The 27003-nt window shown below is 37.2% G+C and overlaps 1 protein-coding gene across 25 annotated transcripts in view; it reads left to right on the top strand.

Moving 5' to 3' along the window:
- The window catches only part of CASK (calcium/calmodulin dependent serine protein kinase), a 413308-nt gene that overhangs the window by 47048 nt on the left and 339257 nt on the right, over positions 1 to 27003 (top strand). The window lies entirely within an intron of this gene.

Raw genomic sequence — 27003 nt, 5'->3', positions numbered from 1 at the left:
ATCTAAATCAATATGCAGTGTTAAATTCACTTTAATAAATGTGAAAATTGTTTTTAAAGTAAATATTGATTATAAAGAGAGATGCTTTCTATAAATTTTGATGGGTACATATACAGTATTTTTCTCATATAAGTGAATACTTGCTATATACTATTTTTTTAAAAGCCTAAAGTCCTACAGAACATAAACATATAAGGCAACTGAAATCTGTACACCTTCTCAATATATACAATAAGTGAATCTTCTAATGAAAGAGATAAAGATTAGATAACTTCAACAGGGGACCTTGGCATATGTCTGATAATAGGTATGAGACAAGGATAGCATATTGATTAAAAAAGTCATGGACTTTGGATCTGGAATTTTAGGATCCAGATTCTGACTGAACCAGTTACTTGCTCTGGGGCTACAGCCAAGTTATTTAACTTCTCTGAAACTCGATTTCCTTATCTGTAAAATGGGGATAAATATGCTACCTTAGAGAGTTATGAGAATTAAGTGAGTTAATACCAGTACCTCTTAGAAACATGACTGACATATAGTAAGTACTCAATAGCTGTAATAATAATAATAATATACCAATACATACTAATACTAATAAAGTACCTGTTACTAATAATTTTATCATTGCTACTGTTGCTCTTGTTGGAAGATTATGGTAAAGATGACATGTGAACAGGTAATCCTTTTATGTTTCTATGGCAAGTATAGGACTTTTGACCTGTGGATGCTTTTGACTACTTGGATTTAAATACAAATATTTTAATCATAATTAAACAACAATTAATGAAATTTTTTGTTAAGAAAATATTTCCCAGTCCAGATGGTTCCACTAAGCCAACTCTGTGATCAGTTTTCTGTACCATGCAGTTAAACTATTTTTTCTATTTTCATGTTTATGCTCCTGAAAGTATATTCATTGGGATTACTTTTTTTCTGTTTAAATACTAAAACCAGACTTTTAAAGTATCAAATTGTATTAATCATGGTTTCCACTATTTTAAGTCTACTTTTGTACTGGTATTGAAGTACATTATTTTTTTCTTTATCATTATACACTAATGTGCTAACCAATATAGCTTTTTAAAAGAAGCGTTATTACACCTCCCTATTATGCTTCATTTAAAGTGTATTTTTGTTTCCCCTACAGTCCTCTCCACCAATCCCTACCCCCGACCTTCGTATTATTCTTAACATCACTTTCTTCAGTACTCTAGAGCGAGAGAGCATAAGCAGTAGGTTGTGGGTGAAAGTGAAATGACCCCGTAGTGCTGTTTCTGATGATTAGAAGAGTAGCATGGCTGAGTCTTGGAGTACACCAAGATGTTCTGCATGGGAGGTTAAAGGTGGGAAAAGGAAGAAAGCTAAAATGATTTTGCAAATGCTCTACAGCATCTGAGTTATGAAGAGAGGCATTTCAACAGGAAAAGGAGGCCACAATGTTTAGTTAAGTGGTAAAGAAGACTCACTGAAACTTAAGGAAAAACCAAAGAGTATTTCCATGGTTATTTTCAAATATTTGTTCTCTCATCAATTCTACTCTAGGCAAAGATATAATGCAGAATTTCACTTTTTAAAGAACACATTATTGAAACTATTCTGCTAAGCAATGACTTCTTAGTTTAGGATAGGACTCACCAAGATTTTAAAGCAATAAAAGCAGATTTGCTTTAATGACTTTAGTGTTATACACTGTGGTTGATAGTTTAATGTTTTATTAAGTTTGATAAACATTAAGCGTTGTGTGTTTGAATCAACCACTAATCCAAACCAGTAAGCATCTGTTACCATTCGTGATTGTCTGTTCTGTGAAAAGCAACATTATTGCAGAGCTAAGAGTATCTTGAGCAGTAATTGAAATAATAGCCTTTGCTAACTGGACTGATCACTATAATTGTCTTTATTTTCTGATCATTATAATGCATTTTATGTACTAGAGTTGAGGTTTTAGCTGAGTGATCACTTTCAAAAAGAATGATTAGTCTTGATTAATAGTGTGTTACCTATAGATGAGACTTTTAGCATAATGCAATTTCCTTAGCTAGTGTTGAGATCCATTTCATCTGTTCTGGAAATGAAAGCAGAAGATACATAGTACTTTGGATTGTTTATATTGCAGATTAGCTGAATATTTGTGGGAAATCAAAGGTCTAAAACATGCTTAAAATTCTAGTCTGATATCTGGATAAAGAAAATGCAGTACATATACACGATGGAATACTATGCAGTCATAAAAAGGAACAAGATCATGTCATTTACAGGGACGTGGGTGGAAGCCATTATCCTCAGCAAACTAATACAGGAACAGAAGACCAAACACCACATGTTCTTACATGTAAGTGGGAGCTAAACAATGAGAACATATGGACATGGAGGGGAACAACACACACTGGGGCCTGTGGCGGGGGAGGGAGAGCATTAGGAAAAATAACTAATGCATGCTGGACTTAATACCTAGGTGATGGGTTGATAGGTGCAACAAAACACCATGGCACACGTTTACCTATGTAGCTAACCTGCACGTCCTACGCATGTATCCTAGAACTTAAAAGTAAAAAAAAAAAATCTAGTCTGTTATATGGTAGTAACAAACTATTAGGTTGGTGTAAAAGCAATTGTGGTTTTCGCCATTAAAAGTAATAGCAAAAACTGGCTGGGCGTGGTGGCTCACGCCTGTAATCCCAGCAATTTGGGAGGCCAAGGCGGGCGGATTGCCTGAGCTCAGGAGTTTGAAACCAGCCTGGGCAAAAACCCTGTCTCTACTAAAATACAAAAAATTAGCTGGGCATTGTGGCGTGCGCCTATAGACCCAGCCACTCAGGAGGCTGAGGCAGGAGTATTGCTTGAACCCAGGAGGTGGAGGTTGCAGTGAGCTGAGATCGTGCCACTGCACTCCAGCCTGAGCAACAGAGCGAGACTCCATCTCCAAAAAAAACAGTAACAGCAAAAACCGCAATTACTTTTGCACCAACCTAATACAATCTCATTAAGCACAGTAACTCTGCATTGTATATTGTAGAAGCACCAGAATTTTCTCAGAAATGAAATGATAATGACTTTTTTGATGTGTTCCCTAGAAAGAATTGTGGTCCATCATCTTTTCAGTAGATATACTTTTTGTTATTTAGTGCTTTAGGTGTCATTTACTAATATTACAGCCAAAATAAAATAGGAATGTGCAGTGGAACTCATTTCTTCTCTGTTATAGCTGGCTCTTTGAAAGTTGTTTCAGGAAACTCTAATTGCCTACAACCCTGCAATGAATTGCATAACTGATATACTGTTTTAAAGTCTTGATTCTTGCATGCATTTTTCATCTTTTACTTCAGTTTTAGTCTTTCATTTGGAGCACTTAATGTTAAGCAGTATAAATGTGTCTTTCTAGGTGACATAATTGGATTCTCTCTCTCTTTTTTTTTTTTTTTTTTTTTTGTGAGGAGGAAAGTAAGGTCAGCATAGGCTTTGCATTTTCTCCCAGGTTGTTTTTCCTTGAATGGAGTCAGAGTTGAGTCAGGGTCAAAAATACTGACTACTACTGCTACTACTACTACTACTTCTTCTTTAGCTAAAATATAGTAGTAGAATGACTACATATTTTTGATAAAAACCCCTTCTGAAATTTTGCATTTTAGGTAATATTCAAATGACATCATTTTAGTCCTTTTGTTTGTTATTACTTCTGACAAAAGTCCTTTTCTGTAAGCTTTTCATTTCTTTTACTCTTCAGTCATGAAGTATTTGATTATATGAGGACACAGGAAGAAACTAGGAGTAGCCCATGGCCTCAGCTAATGTGTTAGACATCTTATACAGGATTAATGCTAGATTAGTTCCATGAGGTGATTTGAACTGTCAAGGTCATCAAAAACAAGGTAAGTCTGAGAAACTGTCAGAGCCAAGAGGGGCTGAAGGAGAATGATGACTAATTTGGTATGCTGGATGGGATCCTGGAGCAGAAAAAGGGCATTTAGGTAAAAACTAAGGAAATCCAAATAAAGAATGGACTTGAGTTAATGCTGATTTATCAGTATTGGTCCATTAATTATAACAAATGTACCATTCTAATGGAAGATGTTAATAATAGGGCAACTAGATTCAGGGTATATGGAAGTCTCTGCACTATCTTTGTAATTTTTTTTTGATAATCTAAAACTATTCTGAAAAATAAAGTTTATTGTTTTAAAAGAACAGCATCGTAAGAGGTGGTCTGACTTTCTGTTTAGATGACCTCTTGGTAATGAGGTGTAGGATAAATGTTTAACAAAAGCACAAGGAGCATAGGTAGGGTTATGCCATGAGATGTAGAATTTGATAATCCTGGTAGTGCAGTATCAATTCTTGGACAAGTGCAATTCTAAGTATAATTGACACGCTGAATTCACTTGAAGAAGAATTGAAGAGGTAGGAAACATAGTCATTTAGCATAACCTGGAACCTTTACTCCAAATGCATTATGTAACTGAGATTAAAACTTGTTGGGAACATCTAAGTGAGGGGTGGACAACCTTGTTTCTGTGAAGTGCCAGACAGTAAATATTTTAGTCCTTGCAGGCCATACCGTTTTTGTCACAACCACTCAACTCTGCTGTAGCACAAAAGCAGTCATACACGTAAGCAAATGAGTGTGGCTGTACTCCAATAAAACTGTATTTACAGAAACAGGCAGCAGTCTGGATTTGTCCTGTGGTCTGTAGTTTGCTGACCCCTGATCTAAGTGATCATACTGCCCAGCTCCATTAGGTGTACTATAATATCTGTTTCAAAAAGGAATGCAATCTGAGCAAGATAGAATGATATTGCCTTCCCTCTGTTTTCAAGGAGAGTAGAAATGGCAGCAGTGGAGGGATAGAAGTACATGGTTTACTTGTACATACGGTCATTGTGCCTCTGGAAACGCTAAGATCTGTGTATCTGAACTCAGAGCAATTTATTAACCACACTCTTTTTAGATTTAGTCTGATTATGGTCTTTTTGTTTATTTATTCTTTTTTTTTATACTTTAAGTTCTAGGGTACATGTGCACAATGTGCAGGTTTCTTACATATGTATGCATGTGCCATGTTGGTGTGCTGCACCCATTAACTCGTCATTTACAGTAGGTATATCTCCTAATGCTATCCCTCCTCCCTCCCCCCTCCCCACAATAGGCCCCGGTGTGTGATGTTTATTTGTTTATTCTTAACTGATTTTACTATGACACAGTATTCAGAATCCTTATACCACTTCTCTTTCCAACCAAATTTCGAACCAGGGCTTAAAGTAATATTTTCCCAAGTGCACGACAGGTATTGTGGTAGGCTGTGTTTTTAGGTGGTACCCCAATAAGTCATTAAATAAACATTAATAAGCAGAATTATCTATAGTCTTCTTTCAGTCTTTATTAATATGTTTGAGAAAATTTAGTTTTAATATAGCATAAACAACCAACATAGCCTCTGTTTTTTGTTTTTGTGTAAGTGAGAATAGCCGTCAAGGTCACAGCATTTGGAAAGGAACAATACTTTGCTGGACTTTTGTAGTGCTATTGTTTTAGTTTGTTCTGTTTCTTTTTAAGGTTACCTTCTGTTTATGGCAAGTGATACTGTTTCCTGTTAATGAAAGTGGTATAATTAAAAAAAAATTAAGTAAAGAGAGTCAACTTAAAGGACATTTCCTGAAGAAAGAGATTCAAATTATGAGAAGAAATTGGTATGAGAGAGATTCTCCATTGCTGGCTTGAAGATGGAAGGGGCTGTGGCACAAACTGAGTGGCCCCTGGCTGATAGCCAACAAGGAAATGGACCTTCAGTCCTACAGCTGCCAACAACTTGAATGAGCTTGGAAGTGGATTCTTCCCTACAACCTGTAGATAAGAGCCCAGCCCAAGTAACACCTTGATTTCAGCATTGTGAGACCCTAAGCAAACAACCTAGCTGAGACACCTGGACTCCTGACCTACAGAAACTGCTAGATAATAAATGTGTGTTTTAAGCTGGTAGATTTGTAGTGATTTGCTGTGCAACAGTCAAAAACTAATGCAGCCTATAGGCTTTATTCTTACTGCTCTTAAAACAGAGACCATGCCCTCCTCCCCCAACACCAAGACCAAAAAGGTGACAGGAGGTATAGTTGTTGAAAAGGACTGAACAGTGGCTTACCACTCTAGTCTGTAGACCCTGTTCTTTCTGCATTTTTTTGTAGCTTGTCCTTGATCATAAAAATCTCCTCTATGAATCCTCAGCCAGCCAAATGCATGTTGAGTGTCTTTAATGTGTCAAACAGCATCTACTGACCATTTGTGGAATCTTTAAATTCTTCTAAATTCACTTTTTCTCATTCTTGGCAATAGTGGTTGGCACAAGATGCAGCATGGATAGTGGAGAGTTCACAGACCTTATGGCTATGCCGATTTCCTGTTGAAACCCTAGCTCTGCAGTGTATTAACTATGGGGTACTGTATAAGATTTTAAAGTTAACTAAGTCTTACATTATGTTACGTGAAATAAGCCAGGCACAGAAAGACTCCTCAGTCTCTTCGTCTTGGGGGAAGCACCACTGCTTATGGCATAGCCATGCATTTGGCTGGCTGAGGATTCATAGAGGAGATTTTTATGATCAAGGACAAGCTACAAAAAAATGCAGAAAGAACAGGGTCTACAGACTAGAGTGGTAAGCCACTGTTCAGTCCTTTTCAACAACTATACCTCCTGTCACCTTTTTGGTCTTGGTGTTGGGGGAGGAGGGCATGGTCTCTGTTTTAAGAGCAGTAAGAATAAAGCCTATAGGCTGCATTAGTTTTTGACTGTTGCACAGCAAATCACTACAAATCTACCAGCTTAAAACACACATTTATTATCTAGCAGTTTCTGTAGGTCAGGAGTCCAGGTGTCTCAGCTAGGTTGTTTGCTTAGGGTCTCACAATGCTGAAATCAAGGTGTTACTTGGGCTGGGCTCTTATCTACAGGTTGTAGGGAAGAATCCACTTCCAAGCTCATTCAAGTTGTTGGCAGCTGTAGGACTGAAGGTCCATTTCCTTGTTGGCTATCAGCCAGGGGCCACTCAGTTTGTGCCACAGCCCCTTCCATCTTCAAGCCAGCAATGGAGAATCTCTCTCATACCAATTTCTTCTCATAATTTGAATCTCTTTCTTCAGGAAATGTCCTTTAAGTTGACTCTCTTTACTTAATTTTTTTTTAATTATACCACTTTCATTAACAGGAAACAGTATCACTTGCCATAAACAGAAGGTAACCTTAAAAAGAAACAGAACAAACTAAAACAATAGCACTACAAAAGTCCAGCAAAGTATTGTTCCTTTCCAAATGCTGTGACCTTGACGGCTATTCTCACTTACACAAAAACAAAAAACAGAGGCTATGTTGGTTGTTTATGCTATATTAAAACTAAATTTTCTCAAACATATTAATAAAGACTGAAAGAAGACTATAGATAATTCTGCTTATTAATGTTTATTTAATGACTTATTGGGGTACCACCTAAAAACACAGCCTACCACAATACCTGTCGTGCACTTGGGAAAATATTACTTTAAGCCCTGGTTCGAAATTTGGTTGGAAAGAGAAGTGGTATAAGGATTCTGAATACTGTGTCATAGTAAAATCAGTTAAGAATAAACAAATAAACATCACACACCGGGGCCTATTGTGGGGAGGGGGGAGGGAGGAGGGATAGCATTAGGAGATATACCTACTGTAAATGACGAGTTAATGGGTGCAGCACACCAACATGGCACATGCATACATATGTAAGAAACCTGCACATTGTGCACATGTACCCTAGAACTTAAAGTATAAAAAAAAAGAATAAATAAACAAAAAGACCATAATCAGACTAAATCTAAAAAGAGTGTGGTTAATAAATTGCTCTGAGTTCAGATACACAGATCTTAGCGTTTCCAGAGGCACAATGACCGTATGTACAAGTAAACCATGTACTTCTATCCCTCCACTGCTGCCATTTCTACTCTCCTTGAAAACAGAGGGAAGGCAATATCATTCTATCTTGCTCAGATTGCATTCCTTTTTGAAACAGATATTATAGTACACCTAATGGAGCTGGGCAGTATGATCACTTAGATCAGGGGTCAGCAAACTACAGACCACAGGACAAATCCAGACTGCTGCCTGTTTCTGTAAATACAGTTTTATTGGAGTACAGCCACACTCATTTGCTTACGTGTATGACTGCTTTTGTGCTACAGCAGAGTTGAGTGGTTGTGACAAAAACGGTATGGCCTGCAAGGACTAAAATATTTACTGTCTGGCACTTCACAGAAACAAGGTTGTCCACCCCTCACTTAGATGTTCCCAACAAGTTTTAATCTCAGTTACATAATGCATTTGGAGTAAAGGTTCCAGGTTATGCTAGATTTTTTTTTAAAACAATTTTAAAATAATAGTCAATGTAAATTGTACTTCATAAACTGATCAAGGAGGCTAGTATGCTCCATTTAAAAATAGATAGCAACTTTATATTTGTAAAACTCCTATTTCCTCTAGATAGAAATTGTGACATACTCATTTTATGTATTTACAAAACAAAGAATACTAGAATAAAACACATTTGTATTTCCACCATTAAAGAATGTGATTTAAAAAAAAAAAAAAAGTTAACTAAGTCTTAACATCCTTGTCAGTAAAATGGGAATCATAGTGTCTTTCTTCTAGAGCTGTTGAGAAAATTGCATGAGACCTTTTGCAAAGCACTTAGTAAGAGTGCTTGGCCCAAACAGTAGGTATCTAATCAATAGTAGTACTGCTGCTATTGTCATCATCAGGGCAAGTCCAGGGTGAAAGAATTTTTTTGGAAGCCCTCAAGGAAATGGAGGAGTGACAAATGTGGAAAGGATATGATATATTGAAAATAATGTTCACTGCAAAGTTAGCAGCAGAGCTGTAGCTGGAGGTATATGTACCTTTAGGTCCACTATGGAGTGAAGGAATCTTTGCTCAAGGGTTACCTTCTTCATGAGGCCACCCCTGACTACCCTATTTAGTACTAAAAGCTGTCCCAATCCCACCATAGTATTTCCAATTTCTCTACAGTATTCTACATTTTTTCCCCATAAACTTATTTCCTTTTAATACATTTTATAACTTATCATATTTATTGTTTGTATATTTCTTCATGTTCCTGGCACATCGTAGTAATATTTTTGAACCTAAATATCCTATCTTATTTTGTACTTTGCTTGTCCTTCCTTTTCTGTTCAATTTTTAATTTTCTCTCCTTGTGTGATTGTTTTTATCACTCCATTTCCTCTCCCACTTAGTTTGGAATTTAAACACTGTGTCTCAGTTCTTTTAGTGGTTACCCTTAAAATAACACCATGTGTTATATACTTATCAAGTATAATATTAGTAAGTCTCATTAGCCTTATCTCAGCCAATGCAAGGATCTTAGGACATTTTAACTTTATTCCTTCTTGATTTACATGTTAATGTCTATCATATATTTTAATTCTTTCTGTATTTGGAGACTCAGCAAGACATTATTATTACTTACAGTCAGTTTACTTAGGTTTATTCACATATTTATGTTTTATCTGACTCTTCATTCTTTGCTGTATCTTTGACTTTCTATCCAGGGTAGTTTTCCTTCTGCCTAAAGTATCCTTTAGAAATTTGTGTAGTGTGGGTCTGCTATGACAAACTGTTTGTGTTGTCTTAAGTTTGCTTTCATCATTGAAGATTATTTTCCCTGCTTAAAAAATTATTTGGATGGCACTTTATTTTAACTCATCAAGTACATCATCATTCTATTGTCCTCCGATTTCTATTGTCCACTGTCAAAATGTCACTTCTTTGGAGATACTCTGTCCTTTTATTACCTCTGGTTATTTTCAGGTTTTTTCTTTGTCTTTATTTTTCTATGGTGTGTCTAGGTATAGATTTCTTTTTGTTTATCCTGCCATGATTCAATGGAATCTTGAATTTGTAGATAGACATATCTGATGAAAATTCTGTGAAAAGATCCTATGAAAAATTATCAGCCATTTCCTCATAGATTTTCTCTAACTCATTCTCTCTTTCCTCTCCTGCTGGGACCCCAGTTGACATACATTAAATCTTCTCATTATTTCGTCTAAGTTTCTTATCCTAATTCTGTGTTTTTCACCTTTTTGTTTTTCTCCATGATGTATTCTGGATCATTTACTTTGACCTATATTTCTCTTCATTAATTTTATTCAGCTTTCAGTTACTCTGAAACCCATCCATTGAGTTTTAAATTTTGGCTTTTTTTTTTTTTTTTTTTTGAGACAGAGTCTTACTTCATCACCCAGGCTGGAATGCAGTGGCGCGATCTCGGCTCACTGCAACCTCCGCTTTCTGGGTTCAAGCGATTCCTGTGCCTCAGCCTCCTGAGTAACTGGGACTACAGGCACGCGGCACTGTGCCCAGCTAATTTTTATATTTTCAGTAGAGACACGGTTTCGCCATGTTGGCCAGGCTGGTCTGGAACTCCTGACTTCAAGTGATTGACCTACCTCAGCCTCCCAGATTGCTGGGATTACAGGCGTGAGCCACTGCTCCCAGCGTGTATTTTTTGTTTGTTTGTTTCAATATCTCATGTCTTTTGTCTTTTATTTTTGCTCATTCTAAGATACAGTATCTTTTCTTGAGAGGATCTACCTACCAGGTTTAGGGGATTGGGAAGCTCATGGCCAGGACTGCTTTAATCCAACTTTAAGATTTAAAATTCCTTGGACCACCAGATAAAGGAGAGCCAGGCTCCAGGTCCATGCAAGGCCAGATTTGTTTTGGGTTCACCTCCACCCTAGGCTTAGCCTTTCAGAAGAAACCACAATAAGGTGGGGGTTGGTTTATCAAATGGACTGTAGGTCTTCACTCACTCATTCCTGTGAGGCCCTCTGAGCCCTATGGGGCAGCTGCTTCCTAGGGGTGGAGAATTGCCCTCCAGGCAAAAGTAGTTTTATGTGATTGAACTCACTACTGTGAGTTCCCTTTTTCTACTAGATCTTCAACTGGCGAAATTTAAGTACCTTATGTTTGATACTTTCAAAAAAACGATGGAGGGGGGAGGTTTTGTTTTGTTTTTCAGTAGGAAGGCTAGTCCAGGTTATCTATTTCATGATCATTGGAAGCAGAACTCTCTCAGATTCTTCCTTGATTCTTTGTTTTGGTAGTGAAAGGGTACCCTTTTAGTATGGGAGACATGATACTTTTTAGGGGAGAAGTAATGAAGAAGTACTTGTACAATAGCAGATCAGCCCCAGAAGTCTCCTGTTGTTGGTATGCGCCAGACACAACCCTTTATGCCTTGTTATTTCCTGTACTGCTGAGAACCCTCTAAAGTAGCTATTATCTCCATTTCACAGTGTAAATAAAGTAGCCCCAGAGAGATTGAATAACTGGCCTCTCATTATAGTTAGTAATGAGTAATGGGCACATCCAGGATGCAGCCCCAGGTCTTTTGAGCTATCAAGCCCTTGCTCTGTTTATGTTGTGGTGGCTTTGATTCCAAGAGGAAAAAGTTAGTCTATCAGAGGCTAAAGTGCATTCTCTCAAGGGGACTTTCCCATAATTATGGGGTGTTTGCAGCTGGAGTGTCTGTACTTCCAGATTGCCTGGGCTTGCCAAAAGGAAGTTGTAGGTTCATTGTAAAATATTAATGTGCAGGGATTCTTGGTTAATAGAATAAATTATTTTTTCTTTAAAAAGTTCAGTTGTCTCTCAGTGGAGCTGCCTTAAAAAGTTTGTGTTAAAGCATCTTGTTCTTTTATATGATCTCAAGCCATCTGTTTGCATCTATGATAGATATTCTTCATGCTTCATTCCTTATTTTTTCCCTACTGGTTGATATAAAATAAAGGATTCCATTAAAGGACAGGGCATAGTAATTGCATATGTCTTGATTTTTAATGAATTGATAAAGTCTCTCAGCATTTGCTTGTTTGTAAAGGATTTTATTTCTCCTTCACTTATGAAACTTAGTTTGGCTGGATATGAAATTCTGGATTGAAAATTCTTTTCTTTAAGAATGTTGAATATTGGCCCCCACTCTCTTCTGGCTTGGAGAGTTTCTGCCAAGAGATCCGCTGTTACTCTGATGGGCTTCCCTTTGTGGGTAACCCGACCTTTCTCTCTGGCTGCCTTAACATTTTTTCCTTCATTTCAACTTTGGTGAATCTGACAATTATGTGTCTTGGAGTTGCTCTTCTCAAGGAGTATCTTTGTGGTGTTCTCTGTATTTCCTGAATTTGAATGTTGGCCTGCCTTGCTAGGTTGGGGAAGTTCTCCTGGATAATATCCTGCAGAGTGTTTTCCAACTTGGTTCCATTTTCCCTGTCACTTTCAGGTACACTAATCAGATGTAGATTTGGTCTTTTCACATAACCCCATATTTCTTGGAGGCTTTGTTCATTTCTTTTTATTCTTTTTTCTCTAAACTTCTCTTCTCGCTTCATTTCATTCATTTGATCTTCAATCACTGATACCCTTTCTTCCAGTTGATTGAATCGGTTACTGAAGCTTGTGCATTTGTCACGTAGTTCTCGTGCCATGGTTTTCAGCTCTATCAGGTCATTTAAGGACTTCTCTGCATTGGTTATTCTGGTTAGCCATTCGTCTAATCTTTTTTCAAGGTTTTTACCTTCTTTGCAATGGGTTTGAACTTCCTCCTTTAACTTGGAGAAATTTGATCATCTGAAGCTAAACAGTCATTGGCCAAAATATTTCTAATTTTATGATCTCACCCTGTGTCTATTTACTGGTTTACATTTGTGCTCAAAATTGTCAGTCTTCAGTCCAGCATTAATTAGGAACCATGAAGTTTTCTTTGTCGTCTGAGTCTTAATTGAGTTTATATACCTCTAACTTCACAAAAAAGTGATCATATGGATAATATAAGTAGTTTATTTCCATTTAATGGTATTTTCTGGTGGTAAGCTATTATAGTGATTGAGTGTCATATTTCATCTTGCCAGATGATACAAACTGAAAATTTTTAGCAAACTATTAAAACATCCAAGCCAACAAAAAGCTTGAATTAATTTTGAGCTAATCATTGTCACAGCTGATTTTGTAAAACTTTAGGTTGAAAAGCTTTTTGAATTTTAGGAGCTATGTTCGGTTCAGTTCTCTGCTATTATAAAATACTATTTTGTAAAATGCCTCAAGTTTATAAGGCCTATTTTAAATCATTAAGTATTTAAGAATAGATGTTATTACATGGTAAAAGTTAAAAAGTCTGCTTTTTGAGTCTTAGTTATGGTATCACTGGAAGGATTTTGAATTGGCAATGAACATCTCTAGTAAAACAAAATTGTTTTTGAGGATGTGTTTAAAAAATAGTTAACATGTTATATGATTTTGTAGCATTTGTTTACCTTTCAGTAATTGGCATTGACAAATCAACATTTTTATTTGTATTAGATAAGTGAAAATCTCCCCCAAGGTATCTAAGAGCTGTAACTTCAAATTAACTTAAATATAACTATACTAATGTAAGTGTCTGGAAGATGGCACCCATGTTTGTACATCCTAAAATGGACTTATCTGTTTGTCCATCCAGTAGCATTTACTGGGTCTTCATTAGCACAGACAGTGTCAGGCACAGTTCCATATGTTAGAGACACAGGATGGATAAGAGAAAATTCCTGCCTTCAAAGAACTAGTTTAGTCAACTCGTAGGTCCTTTATTAAGAGCTGACCTTCAGTTATGCATAACCGTGTTTGTGTAGAATACTGTAACCCCTAACTTTCCTATTTGTGTAATATGGAAGGCCAAGTGATGAAATTGTTATTAAAAACACCAATTCCCAAATAGTGTGCCGTGACTTTTATATGCTAAATAGAGTGTGGCAATGTTAGATTTCCTTTTTGACTCAGAAAGACTGTGAGGGTGAGTGAGTGAGGATGTATATGTGTGTGCATGAGGAAACAACAGAGCAGAACCCCTAGTCTAGTATGCTTTGGTTAGTTGGTATTCATCAAACCCCAAAAGATTGAGAAACATCAGTTGTTTGAGACCCTAAAATTCTAAAGTAGAGCCAGGAATCCTGAAAGACTACATTATGGACCTGATGAGTTTAATGCCTGCCATTTTTAACTGAGTATGTTGATCGTAAAAGAACTGTAGCTTGTCCTCTCATTTTAAATAGATTGGACTCCTTCTGTAATAGGGATTGTCAACAACAACAACAAAAAGAATGGACTCCTAATGCTAGCCAGAATAAAATAGGTTGAAAATGCACAGATTTCCATTTCCAGAACAAAAAGGCGTAGACTTACTTTTCACTGCCCCTTCCCTCCTCTATAAATATAACTAAATGTCCTGGAAATTATTCAACTGACGGCAATAAAGGGATTCTGAAAGTTAGGAAGAAAGCAGAGTAGCTAGGAACCTCAGGACTAGAGGTTTGAGGACAATAAGTGCAAGTTCACTGGGTTTTCTTTTAATCTCCCATTTTCTCCTAGACTGGGTGCTGGAGATACCTGCAACCCAGAATCACCAGTGGGCAAAGAAAATAGAACAAAAAGCCTGCTTTTTCTGGCCAAAGGACCAGGAAAGGGAAAGCCCAACAAAGAACTAAGTGGGAGTGCTCATCCCCACTGTTTCACAGTGGGTACTCTGATCTGTCCCTATTATGGCCCCAGTTGCTGCAGGAGCAGCAAAGCCCCTGGCCCTCCCACTCACTGCTCTACAACTGGGGCCATGACGGGTGGTTTGTTCTGCCAACTATGGTGAAGACCAGGCCATTTCAGCCCCTATGGTCTGCTCTGTAGACAGCAGCAGCAACAGCAAAGCCCAGGCTATACTGCCTTTGCTCCCAACTGGCCCTAGCAGGTGGTTTCTTCTGTAGGGAGCAGTAAGCAGCTGCAACAGCAGCGAAACCATGTGTCTTCCTGTCCTCCACCTCATGGCTTAAGGAGACCCAGGCCCCAGTAGGTGACCCCCTCCCCTTCAAGGTTTCCCAGCAATAGCAAGTGGCCCTGGGAAGTACCTTTTGTCCTTGCAGATGGCATCAGCAGGGATTGAGTGGGAGTCCCAACATCACCAGGAGAATGAAGCACACCAAAATAGCATTGTGAGGGCTCAGAAAACTAAACTGTCATTGGAACTGAAGCCCACAAAAGTAGTCTAGAACCTACACACTAAACCTAAGCAGGGTTACCACCCTGCTAAAATAGAAGATCTTGTCATCAAGTCTCCTAACAATAAGCAAAACATTCAGAATACAATTGAAAACCACTTGTCATAGCAAGCATCACAAACTATCTAGGATACAATATGAATGAAAAAAGACATCAACTGATTCCAATACCCAGTTGAATCAGATATGGGAATTTGATGAAGTTTTTAATTCAGCTGTCATACAATTTATCCAACAGTCAGTTGCAAATTTTCTTGAAACAAATGAAAAGACAGAAGATCTCAGAAAAGTAGAGCTAAGAGCATTTCCTAATGAACTAGAATGTCAGAGAAAAAAAAGGGTCAAGAATGGTGTCATAATTTTTGGCTAAGCTGTCAGAAGGAAATTCGGAGTTGCCTTCAAGTGAGATAGCGAGAGGAGAGATTAGAAAGCTCAGTTCACTCAGATGTTTTGGGGGATATGATTGCCCTTTCTCTTCTTGTCTTCCATGCCTTATTGATTAGCAGGAGTCATTACAGAGACTGAGAGGTTGGTCCGTCCATGGGAAACTGGTTAAAAGTGAGCATCACTAACTTGCATACTCACATGCATGGACTTTGGTTTCTTACCTAACTTGAAAAATTCCCCAAGTGTTTAGATATTTGATTTTACTATGTTGCCTAAACAGTTACATCCACTATACTCTTATTTTCAGATTTTTTTTCCCTAAAGCAATTATTTTCCAGATCATCTACTTTGTCTTTAGACCTAGAAACAGATTACTACAATTATGATTCAAAACCTATTTTCTGCTGCCCTGCACTGAGCTGAGTAATTGGGTGTAAATGGTTATTTCCTTTGCATGCTTTGCCTTTGTGTTAAGTGTTTTTTGGTTAAAAGACCAGAGGTTGCATTATTGCCTGCTGAATATGCTTATATTAACAATTGTAAAAAAATAAATTACTTTTGGGAGTATTAATGAATAGGCATTTAAATTGCATAGTTAAATCTTTTCCATCCTTTACTAAGCAAACAATTGGATTACCCCCCATAAGAATTTAATTGACAATTTCCATGCCACATTTGGGTAGGGAATATTTGTTACAGAAAAAAAGTTGTTTGAAATCAGAAGGTTCTTAACTGTTTCAATTTCATAATTTGTATTTGTGTTGTTGTTATACATACTAAAATTTAGGTTATCATGTCCAAAGTCCACTGATAATAAATGCTACATGGGCAATGGGGTGGAGTGTGACAGAAGAGAGAGGTTTCTTAACCACAAGACTGGACTGCTAAGGTGTAATATGAGTATGGGGGCAAGAGGTAGGTATTTTATATGGTTTTTCCCAAACTAACTTGAACAAGAAACTTTCATTCTTTAAGGACTCCACAAGATGCCAATTTGGGAAACCCTGACTTAGAGTGTTAGGTAATTACATTTTTGTTTCTGTTTTACAGTGTAATTTTGTATACTCCTGATGCAACTGAAATGAATAAAGAGAGGCATATTGGTGGCTTTAAGATCTCTTTCACTAGCTTATTTAAATTAGATAATTTAATTTTATTTAATTTAGAAGTAGGTTTACCTGGTTATGGAGATCTTTAAAACATGGTTTTAAATGAGAAGAGATTAACAGTATTCCACAGAAGTGTCACTGAAATAAAAATCTGTTAAGGAGGATAACAACTTCAGAGTGCAGATATTAACCTCCGCCCCCTAGTTGCAGAGTTGTGATTAATGGCTTGCAACAATACTATTATAGGATAATGTAGCATTTGGAAAACAACCTATGTTAGTGGCATATTAACAGAGCACACCCCTTACAAATATGATTTTCAGTGTAACTTCAGACTTCCATAATTATTAGTTTCCATTTACAAAGTGTGGATTATGCACAGAGAATTTGACAATTGTGATAATGCTAGGTACTAGTTAAAAGTAATTAGGTTTATGAACACTAGTAGAGAAGGAGGAGTGAAGAGGAGGAGAAAAAGGTCAGTAGTGAGTTTCAAAAAAGTTGTTTCTCCACTAAATATTTTCATTGGGCCAATTTCTGATGTATAGGCCCACATTTAGAAAATAACAAAATGTGAATGTATAGCTCTTAACATAAAAATGAAAGTTATGGTTTTCTTGCACCAGCCTTAAGAGGAGTGTTCCTATTTAGGGCAGACCCTGCTAGGCCTTCCTGTTTGTTATTTCCACAAGATATGGTACCCTAAGAGCTTGCCTTTCGCACTTCTTCTTTTTCCTTTCTGGGCTTCTTATAATCTTTCTATGGGGATGTGTCCAGCAGTCCCTTAGGGAGGGGTTTGGGAATATATTCATGTTTTCTGGGGTCTGTCCTCTTTATTCTTAAGTGCTGTCATTAACAGCAATGGCTTCAATTACCTCTCATTCACTCATGCTACCTAGGGAGTATAGAGGTTAAGAATTTAGATTTCGAAGTTCCATATGTTTAGGCTCCAGCCCTAGCTCTAACTTCCACTGTTTGACCACAGACAACCTCTGAGCCTCAGTTTCCTATCTATAAAATGAGGCTGGTATTGTATTAGCTATGATGACAAATAAATTATGATAAATAACGAGAATCTATGTAAACTTCTTGGCAGCATGCTTGCTGCTGACATGTTATATTATAAATGACAGTTGTTGATGTCTTCATTATCATGACCCCTTCCTTGAACTTTATACTCCTATCTGTATGCCCTCTATAAATCTCTGCCTGGATATTCCATGGAAACCAGTATTTTCCAAACATAGCCATGTGCTTTGTTTCTTTCTCAGCCTTCTGTCAGTTCTTTCTCTTGTAATTTCTTTCTCATTTGGTGGTATCATTCACCCAGTAACTGTTGCCAGTAATTTGTAAGTTTTCTTACGACTCAACCCCAACCACCCTCTAGCTAATCATTCACTGTGTTATCTTGTGAGTTTATTTTCTTAAGTATCTGTCTGTCGCCTTTACTTTATCACCTCTTTCTTGGGCTAACGCAGTAACTTCCTGAGTGGCTCCCACCCACTCCACAACGTCTCTCACTCTCTGTCATAGTGATCTTTGGCCCTCTTTTCCCTTTCCAGCCACTTCTCACCCTCCAGTTTTTCATGCTAGCAGTACCAAATAGCTTAAAGTGCCCAGCACACACTGTGGGTTTTGTTTTGTTTTGTTTTCTGAGACAGAGCCTTGCTCTGTTGCCCAGGCTGGAGTGCAGTGGCATGATCTCTGCTCACTGCAACCTCCACCTCCCGGGTTCAAGCGATTCCCCTTCCTTAGCCTCCCAAGTAGCCGGGATTACAGGCGTGAACCACCATGCCTAGCTAATTTTTGTATTTTTAGTAGAGACAGAGTTTCACAATGTTGGCCAGGCTGGTCTCAAACTCCTGGCCTCAAGTGGTATGCCTGCCTCGGCCTCCCAAAGTGCTAGAGTTACAGGCATGAGCCACTGTGCCCTGCCAGGGCCCAAAACACTGCGCCCTGTGTTTTGACTTGGCTGTAGGCTGTTGCACAGGCTATTACTTAGCTCTGGAATCCTTTCCTTTCCCTGCTTAGCCCAAAAAACTCCTATTCATTGTTCCAAGCCCTCCAGGATGTCCGTATGTCATAGAGGCCTTCTCTGAGTACCATGCTATCCATAGATTTTGAGTACCATGCTATCCATAGATTTTGTACATATATATGCATATATATACAGTATATACACATATATGCTGTATGTATACATGTATCTATATATGTATATGTATATTTATATATAATTATATGTACATGCATTCTATATACATACATATTATATAATGCATATATACATATATGCATTATATAATGTATGCATATATATACACAATATATTATATATACTATATATTATATTATGCTATATATGTATATATACACATATATACATTATATATACATATATGTATGTATACATACATTATATATACATATATGTATATATACATTATATATGTGTGTATATATACACACACACATATGTCAACAGCGGCCTACTAGATTGGAAGTTCCCTGAGGACAAGAATTGCTTTATTAATCTTTTTTCTTGTTTATTCTTTATAGTCTTTGTCTTATTTTCATTGGGGAAATGAGGTAAATAAGATAAAATGCAAATGTCAGTAGAATTTTTAAAATCTTAGTGCTTTAATATGTATTTGTGATTTAGCTAAGATTGCTTAAAGTGTGTAACCAAGTGAGAATTCTCACTTTTGTAATGTGTTTATCTTCATATATTTTATATATTTTCTTGCTTGTTTCTTTCCATCCATGTCTAATCTCCTTCTTCACATTTCTTATGTTACAAAAAATCTTTTTTATCCTCTTATTAATAGTTATTGATATATCCTCCATCAAGTATGAGCTAACAAAGACCTAGAATCGATGTCCCTCTACATTGGCTCTAACCCCAGCCTTTTTCACACACTCAAGCACACACACACACACACACACACACACACAAATCAAATTTTCCAGAACCTTTACTTTGAGAAGAAATTGGCTTATGTGACCAGCAGTCCTCTCACAGAAGTAGTAAATGATGAGTGTGTTATAGGTAGACTCAGACCAGAAGATGGTGTGCTACATGAAATCTAAAGTGAGGTCTACTAAACTTCACTGATGTATCAAGGTGTGACAGAGGTACTAATTATGTCAATATAAGTACTGAGTTAGTAAATGCTAGTCTTAACTCTGAATTGTTCAGCTTTGACAGGTGAGCTAGATTTGTTCTGTTAGCTTATTGGAGATTCATTGCTAGCTGTTTCAAATAAGCCTCCCCCTTCTATTTTCAAGGAATGATCTGAATCATACTGCGCTTAATTCCTTTGTCAGGTCTTTAATTGTTAACATTTAGGCAACAGCTCCTGAGACTTTTATTTTCATAATTTTCCATTTCGTGTGTGTTTTTTGCAGTAGCAATGAGTAGGAAAATTTTTTTTCTTTGGTTTAATCACTGTACCTAAAGCAACTCAGCTTGGTGAATGTATGTAAGCACATGTGTTGGAGCCTGGGGATGGGTACCAGAAGTGTTAAAAAGTGTCAGGACAGCATCTCTGTTCCCTTCCCGCTGTCACATTGATTACCACAATAATCATTGTCACAGCTGATTTTGTAAACCTTTAGGTTGAAAAGCTTTCACAAAGCTATCACAGAGCACAGGAAGACAAGGAGAGGATTTATTGATGAAATTATATGCATAAGCTCTTCTTTAGTGGCAATGACTACCCTAAATAGTGTTGAAATAAGAGGGAACAGACCATCATTATCTTTCATTGGTATAGTTTTTATATAAATTTATGTATGTCTATAGTTTTCAAGATTTTATTCTTACTGCTAATGTTGTCATTTATAGTTATTTTATTTTAGCTTTGTTTCCTTTTTACCTACCCATCATCAATGTTCCTCAATTTTTAACGTCAGAACTGTGTAAAAAGTAGTAGGAAGATACAGATTTAGAAAATGGGTAGAGAAATATCTAGAAGCACCATGATTTCTCAAAACTTTATATACTTACATAAAATTGTTATTTAATAAATATATCAATGGCTTATTCTTTTCTAGTTTGTCATTTTTCTTACATCATTCACCAAATATTTTTTGAGGGCCTAGTATGTACTGGGCACTCGTTAAGTTTATATTTTAATATGAATACACACATAAATATAACATTACATATTATAAGTATATATGAAATAATATAAATGCATGTATGTGTGTGTATATATGTGACTACACACAGTTTATTTTCATTATTCATGGTAGTTGTGTTCTATAAAGTTACCATGAACGCTGAATGAACCAATACTGAACCATTGCTCCTAGGGGAAATACAGGGTTGGGTTCCTTCAAACCTCTGGTCACAACATTTTCATCAACTGATCAATATATAACCTTGTTTTATGTGTGCTTCTGTTTAAAGATACTGCATGTAATATATACTGTTGATTCATTAACATTGAACTCACAGCCAACATTGTTATAACTCATGCCTGAAGGAACCTTCTCTAACTCACATATTTTCCCCATAAGACACATCACAGCCTTCTTGTGCTTAGGAACACTAGACAGTCCCTTCAGCACTATGCTTGGCGACCATCTTAAACAGCAAAATCACCAAGAAAAAGCACAAAATGCAAAAAATGCTCTAAATAGATTTTGAAAAGATCACTTGTTGATGGCATGAGAGCTGAAACAAGAAGGCAGAGCATCATCTTGTTTGCCTTCAGCTGGCATCATGCACATTGGGTGACTCAAATTTTTCACCGTTACATGCGTGTCTGTAAACGACTGAAAGTGCCATGACTATTGATTTGGGGGTTGTAAGTAAATTTTACCAAGTAGGTGAATTTACAAACATGCACTGTGCAATGTAATGAGGATCAGCTGTATATCAGCTTTATGTCTGTGTTGTGTGTATATGTGTGTAAAAACTTGTTCTTGGCCTTCACTTTCCCTATCTTTGTCTTTTCTTTTTTAAATCATTCACGGTTTTCCTATGTATCTTGTGGTACATTGCACAATTCATTATAAATGTAATGGGGCTTCTAGGCTTGTGTTATGGACGGAAATTTCACCGCGTTTTTTAAAGGTTTCCTGAGACATGATGTGTTTTTGTTTATAGACCTCTCATAGGGTGAAAATTTAACATGTAACTCCAAAGTTTACGTGTTGCAACTCAAAGTATTATTTTAAGTTTATTACAATTAGATAAAAAATTATAACTGACAATTCATATTGACTTTATTATGTTTGAGATGCAGTGTTTTTTTGAAGTGCCCTCAAAAGCCCTTTGTGCTCTTCCCCAATCGCAACTCCCTCCCCCTCAAACCACTATCCTGCCTTTTATATTAATCTTTTAAAATTCTCTTTATAGCTTTACCCCCTATGTTTGTATCTCTAAGGAGTATATTGTTTAATCTTTTAGAACTGAGTAGCAAACATAAACTTATCTGGGTAAAGAAAGGACAATATTACTACTATTGTATGAAGACTTAGAAGAGAAGCTGAACAAGCTCTTGTTCACAGTCTGGCTTCAGATGTTCTGAGAGTGGTTAGGAGCCCATTCTGGGAAGTCGGTTGGCACATGCACAAATAAATCCCAAGGTCATGCCCAAATAAATCCCAAGACAAGGGGCTCTTCACAGGCAGGACATTTCTGCTGTAGTGCAGGATAGGGGGAGGTGCTGAGCACCCAGCAGGAATGTGGTGGGGGGCAATGGTTGCCCTGCATTTCCTGCTCTTCAGCTTCCTGATGCCTGCCTCCCATTCTCAGGAATAGATCAAAGCAGGCACTGCTGTAGGGTTAAATTAGAGTCCTCTGCTAGTCTAGGCAGCAGAGAAGGGCAGAAATCTCCTCAACCCATTGTCAGGAAAAGAAAAATGGAAGAATCTGGATCCAGCTCACCTAACTATTCTGTTTTCAGGTTTAAAAGGTGGCCCGTGGCAGTGGGAAACTTATGGCTCTCAGTCTGGACTGGTTGTCCTCTGTGCCTGAGGCACAGCTGTCAGCCCGAGATTTCCCTTCCTTGCATTCCTGGGGATTCCCTTCATCTCTCTTCTGTGTTGGATCTCCTATTTGCTGTCTCCAGGCATGCTTTTTACTGGTCTACTCTTATTTTAGCAAACACATCCTACAATAATTTCTTCAGAAAGTATGCATGGCAAGTAATTTATTGAGCTTTTTTGTGTCTGGAAATGTCCTTATGGTTATTGATGGTCTGGCTGGATGTTGAATTCAAGATTAGAAATCATTTTCCTTCATGATTATGATGGTGTTGCTCTATTGTCTTCTAGTGTTGCCATTGAGAGATCCAAAGCTCTTCTGGGTGAATTGTGTCATCCTTCCTCGCTGCACATCTTTACCCCCACTTCTGGAAACCTGACAATCTCCTTGTCCACAGTGATTTTAAATCTCACAGTAGTGTGTGTATGGATATGGGTCATTTATTTTGCTGAGTACTTGGTGGGTCCTTTTAATTTGAGCTCCTCATGATTTAAATTCTGGGAAGTTTTCTTGGATTATTCCTTTAATTTCTTCCCCTTCATTTTCTTTGTTATTTTTGCTCTGCTTTTCCCAAGTTTATCGGCCAACGCTTCTATTGATAAATTTCTCTGGGTGTTTTTCAAGGGCTCTTGTTTTCTGAAAGTTCTGGTTTTTGTTTCACAATTGTGATATCTTTCTGAGGATATTAATGGTAATTTGAAGTCTTATTGTATAGTGTGTTTCCTCTAAGTTGCTCTTTTTGTTTGTTTTTGGTTCTATCTTCCAAATTAGAGACTCTTCAGATGTCTTAGGAGCCTTAGTTGTTGTATACTCATGATTAGGAATAGAACAGTGGTTCTCAACTGGGGGCAGTTTGAACCTTCCCCACCCCAGGAGGATATTTGGCAATATCTGGAGACCTTTTTGGTGGCTAAAGTTGGAGGGGGTGCTATGCTACTAGTATCTAGTAAGTAGAGGCTAGGAATGTTGCTGAGCATCCTACAATGCATAGGACATCCCTGCACAACAAAAAATTAGCTAGCTCAACATGTTAATAGTGCTGATATTGGAAACTCTGTAATAGAGGGCCTCAAAGCTGATTAAGAGAGCTCCGAAGGTGCAAGTGAACCTGTTGACTTTGGATTTTGCTGGAGGATGATCTAGTTGAGTAGCTTGGAGAACCTCTTCATTATCTTTAGGTCTTTTTTTCTGAGCTAGTCAGATATAGAAAAGTCTTTCATATCTCTTGCCTTAAGGGTAAAGATCTGGCTTCCAATATTCTCCCGTTACTCAAAAAGGGACTCGAGCTGTCTGTGTTTAGTGTATATGTGACCACATAATACCGTTGCTTTTCATATAATACCCACTTCCTCAACAGCCTTGTGTTTCCAGTTCTGAGACCCTATTTTTTTTTTTTTTTTTGAGACAGAGTCTCACTCTGTCACCCAGGCTGGAGTGCAGTGGCGCCATCTTGGCTCACTGCAAGCTCCACCTCCCGGGTTCACACCATTCTCCTGCCTCAGCCTCCCAAGTAGCTGGGACTACAGGTGCCCGCCACCACGCCTGGCTAATTTTTTTCTGAGACCCTATGTTTTATTTACTCTTTCCAGAGAATTAACTTGTTGGGATGAGGGAGCGGCAGTTATCCATGGTATGGAGTACAGGAGACTACCTAGGGCTCTAACTGCTTCTCTAACACGTTTCATTCAAACCTTGCTATTTTAACTCTACCCTCTCTTCACTTCCAGTTCCAGAGTTATCTGGAACCCATTCATGAGTTTCTTGAGGATTCTACAGTATAGATGGGTTTGGTTCTGAAATTTCCTTATTTTCTCTTTGCAGTTCAGCTTTCCCAGGTCTGCTAAGTCAATTACTACTCTCCATCTGCTTTCTTGAATTCCAAATTTAATTATTACTATCATCTCCTCTCTTGTTTTCCCAATCCTTTTTTAAAACCCCTTTGGTATCATTTTAGTGGAGTTTGGATAGGGAAATAAATTAGATACATTGTGCTCAACCTATCCCATGATCCTGGAAACCAACATATTATATTCTAGCATAATTTCATTTAATTCTGGTCTTATTTTGGTGTATTTACCTTTGTTATCAGAATTATTTCCTAGACTTCGGTTTTCTTCACATAAATGAAAACTAGAGGATATTATTCTGTGTCTGCATAGGGACACAGTTGAATTCTTTTCAAAACCTTAGGGGATATTATAGTGATATTCACTTCCAACATATTCTGGTTTAATTGACGTTTTTGCTTAAAAACATAGACTGCTGTAAGCAGCCATCTGCCTCAAGTAGAACCTTGTGTTACCATCCCAGTCAATATTCAGAGTTTGTAAAAAGTTGAATAAAGAATATATATTTCATTAAATCTGGATTGCTGTCAATTATCTTGTTCCATTTTTATTAATACTGTGGTCATAATTAGTGGAAATATGAGAAAGATAGTTGTTTATGATGATGGCTTGTAACTATCTCTACCAGTATTTTCCCCCACATAAATATTCAAGAATTGACTATACCTTAGATTTAAATTTTTAAGGGTGAAATTTCGAACATCAATAAAAGGTACAGGGCAGACTGAAACCTATACCTCCTGAATTTTTGCTGTTCTCTAAGCTGTCATCGAAGCATAAGTAATAAGGGTAATATAGTAGGTGTGTCACACTACTTTATCACTCCTCCCTTTTTAAGATGGGAAACCAAGCCAAATTTTAGATTTTTTATCAGTTTCTGCTGAGTTTCCAGTTAATGGGTTAAATCACAAAAACCTCAAAATATATTTTGGTATCTTTTTAGGGTGTTAAATTTGATTAACTCCCTGGATGTCATTGACGGACAGACCCTTAAAATGCTTTACTTGTAACCTGTCTTCAGGTCTTCAGTAGTTCATAGATATAATTATTTTCTTTGCCTCATATTATAAAATTAAAGAATTGGGGATTTGATTTGGTTTTTATTCACAGATTTTTTAAAGTTTGTGTTTTGTTGTCTAAGTATTCTCTTTTCTCCCTAGCTCTATTAATTTTATTGTTACTAAAAGAAAAGGGGGGAGAAGCTATGCTTTCTTCCTCACCTTTGTTCAAGCAGGAAAAAGTAAAGAATTGACTCAATTGACCGTGAACAATCAACCCCACGTACAGGTCTTGGGAAGTTTCCAAAAAGATATAGTGAATTGAAGCAGACTACACAAATGTATACATAAATAGAGTCCCAAGGGTTTATATGTGGACAAAAACCAATTACGTGAAGCATTTCCTGAAATTGCTTGCTATTGTCAGGGTAAGTAATCACAAGTAAGACATCAGGTTGAGAATGAAAACGTTTGTCCCTAGCTTTGTAATATTGTCTTCTCACAGAGGAAAATCTTTGAACAGTTTTGAGAGATTATCAAAAGGATCCTCTTTCTGTAGAGTTCTGAAAGATACATTATATTACCATTTCTTTTCCTCCCAGGTTAGCTTATTTCAGTTGCTTGAAAAGAGAGATTTGAAGCTGTTGTATAGTTGATGTCCTCATAATGGCATTAATGTCATCTTGGATAAATGTTTAAGTCTAAGATTAAATTTAGTAGTTTGTCCCGTAGTTGAAAGAAGGACAAACTTTAAGGCCAGCAGTATCATAAGTATTGTACTGTATATAAAGAACTTTTCTCTATCTGCTAATTGAGCACATGCATCTAGGTGTACTGTTCGTCCCTGTAATAAGCCAATGAAGGTGGTTTTTTTGTTTGTTTGCCTTCTCCCCAGGAGGGGAAAAATACACACATGTATACATGTACGCATGTATTTAATGACCACCATATTAACCTTCAAATAAACCAATCACATTGCTATTGCATTCTGTATTTTATAGTCATTCAAACACACACAAATCTATCTTTGGATTATCTTAATTGAGTTCAGATATTTCTTTTATAACTGTTAACCACAAGGAACCGTGTGTGTGTGTGCGTGTGCGTGTTCCCTGGGCTGGGGTATTGGCATCTTTAAATCATCTCAGCTGATTCAACTGTGAGGTCTGGGTCAGCAAATAGCCAGACCAGTGGCTCTGCTCGTAGAAATTACTTCCCTTCCTCTGGTAATTTCAAACAATTCTAATTTGAAGTTTGAGGAAAATTAAGGATTTCTCTGATTTCAGGTGAAACTGGAGAGGTAGTTGGAGACCAAATCATGCAGGCCTTTCTCTTTGTGAAGTGTTTGTTCAAGTCTTTGCCCAGATTTTATTGGAGTGTGTGTGTGTGTGTGTGTGTGTGTGTGTGTGTGTGTGTGTGTGTGTTTTCTTATTGTATTTAGAAGTTACTTATATATTTTGGTTCTTGACTTGGACTGTGTATTGCAAATACTTTCTGTCTCTCTGGTGTTTTAAACAGATATCATATCAGATTTTCATTTAAATATCAT

The sequence above is a fragment of the Macaca fascicularis genome, chromosome X, assembly GCF_037993035.2.
Source record: "Macaca fascicularis isolate 582-1 chromosome X, T2T-MFA8v1.1".
NCBI classification, from domain to species: domain Eukaryota; kingdom Metazoa; phylum Chordata; class Mammalia; order Primates; family Cercopithecidae; genus Macaca; species Macaca fascicularis.
Note: the sequence above shows the minus strand (reverse complement) of the source record. Positions and strands in the feature narration are given on the sequence as shown.